Raw genomic sequence first — 2,500 nt, forward strand, 5'->3', positions numbered from 1 at the left:
TCCTCCCCCTCCCCCTCTCTCTGGGAGGGGTGAGACTAGGCACACGCATGTATGTGTGTGTGTGTATAATAAACGTACATATGAGCATTCGTATGTGTACTGTACGTCTGTCTGTCCGTAAGTAATTTATCTTGAGATAAACTGTGTTGAAGAAGACTATAAACAGAATTAGGTTATCCTAGTGGGAATTAGATAAGGGAGAGAAGAATGCCAAATTTGCCAGCTGTCGGAATGCCATGGGGGTAGAGGGAGGGAGGGAGGGGTTGGAGAGGAATGGGAGGGGTGGTGGGGGGTGATGGGAGAGGGATGGGAGGGATGGTGGGGGGTGACGGGAGGGATGGGAGGGGTGGTGAGGGGTGGGGGTGGAAAGGGATGGGAGGTGGAGGTGAGGGTGGAGGGAGAGGGATGGGAGGGGTGGTGGGGATGGGGGAGGAGAGGGATGGGAGGGATGGGGGGGGGTGGTGGAGAGGGATGGGAGGGATGGGAGGGGTGGAAGGAGAGGGATGGGAGGGAGGGAAGGGGTGGAGGGAGAGGGGTGGGGGGTGGGGGTGGAGAGGGATGGGTGGGAGAGGTGGTGGGGGGTGGAGAGGGATGGGAGGGGTGGGGGTGGGGGGTGGAGAGGGATGGGAGGGGTGGTGGGGGTGGAGGGAGAGAGGAAGGGATTAAGAGGAGAGGGAGGGGGAGGGAATGAGAGGAGAGGGAGGGGTTGAGATGGAAGGGGAGGGATTGAGAGGAGAGGGAGGGGAAAGGAGATTCAGAGCAAAGGGAAGGGGAAGGGGGTGGAGAGGAGAGGGATGGGGGACTAGGGAGGGATAAAGAGGAGAGGAAGGGGGAAGGGGATGAAGAGGAGAAGGACGGAGTGAGAGTAAAGGAAGGATGAGACTCTTAATAGGAGAGGGAGGGAGGGAAGGGAAGAAATGAAAAAGGAGGAGATAGAAGGAGGAAGATGATTGAGGGGAGAGGAAAAGGGTGTGAGGGGAAAAAGAGATAGTAATAGTAGAGGAAGAGGGGAGAAGTAAAAAGGAAGGGAGATGAGGATTGAGGGGATGGACAGGGTGAGGGGGAAAGGGTAGGGGGAAAGGGAGGGTTAAGAGAAGAAAAATGGACAAGGGGAGAAGAGAGAGAGAAGGAAGTGAAGCAAGGGAGAGGAGAGGTTATAGGTCCAAGATGTGAAGTGAGATGTTTCAGTCGATAGGGAGGGGGAAGGGAAGGGGAAGGGAGGAGGAAGAGAGGGGGATAGAGAGGGGGATAGGGAGGGGGAAGGGAGGGGGATAGGGAGGGAGAAGAGAAAGGGATAAGGAGAGGGATAGGGAGGAGGATAGGGAGGGAGAAAGGAGGGAGGAAGGGAGGGGGAAGGGAGGAGGTAGGGGAGGGGATAGGGAGGGGGATAGGGAGGGGGAAGGGAGGAGGAAGGGAAGGGGATAGGAAGGGGGAAGGGAAGGGGATAGGGAGGGGGATAGGGAGGGGGAAGGGAGGAGGAAGGGAGGGGGATAGGAAGGGGGATAGGGAGGGGGATAGGGAGGGGGAAGGGAGGGGGATAGGGAGGGGGAAGGGAGGGGATAGGGAGGGGGATAGGGAGGGGGATAGGGAGGGAGATAGGGAGGGGATAGGGAGGGGGAAAGGGAGGGGGATAGGGAGGGGATAGGGAGAGGGAAGGGAGGGGGAAGGGAGGGGGAAGGGAGGGGGATAGGGAGGGGGTAGGGAGGGGGATAGGGAGAGAGATAGGGCGGGGGAAGGTAGAGGGATAGGGAAGGAGACAGGGAGGGGGATAGGGAGGGGAATGGATGGGGAATAGAGCGGAAAAGGAAGGGGAAAGCAGGGGAAAGGCATGGAGAACGAAGCTTTGAAAGCAAATGAAGATAGAAAAAAAATAGAAGAAAAATAAAGAGAATCAAAGACATGAATCCTGAAAAATAGAAATGCCAAGCCAACCCTTCAAAACTGACTGCATTTTCCCCAGCAGATGGCTGAGTATTTCGAGCAGTTGCATCGGGTTGACCCGGCAACAGTCAACTTGCAACATGGTAGTGCCGTGTTTCCTGCGTCCACTCACTTCGTATCCTGACTGAGGCTGGGAAGGTCATCTCGAAGCAGAGGAAGGGAAAGACAGCGTGTGTTTATGGCATGAATGCTGAACTGCTGGGTCTAACAGCGAACCTATGGCTTAAGAATTGCATGCAGTGACAGGGAGTGCTGGCGAGGGAGGCTTATGCAGTTTCTCTCTTTTCGCTCCTGACCAGCTGGGGATGGTGCTGGAAAGCGAGAGGGCGTGAAAGCACTATCGTGAGAGCACAATCTTGTATCGTATATGTGTCTGCGAACACACACACACACACACTATCCTGTGTTGTATATGTGTCTGCGAACACACACACACACACACACACACACAAACACACACCCGCATATAAAAACATAAGTAAGTGAAATCTTTGTGTGTACATGTGCATGCATACACGTACATACTTATTTGCACATGTAAACTTACATAGCTGTCTGC

The sequence above is a fragment of the Penaeus japonicus genome, unplaced genomic scaffold, assembly GCF_977035675.1.
Source record: "Penaeus japonicus unplaced genomic scaffold, GWHDUDI00000001_assembly GWHDUDI00000017, whole genome shotgun sequence".
Taxonomy (NCBI): Eukaryota; Metazoa; Arthropoda; class Malacostraca; order Decapoda; family Penaeidae; genus Penaeus; species Penaeus japonicus.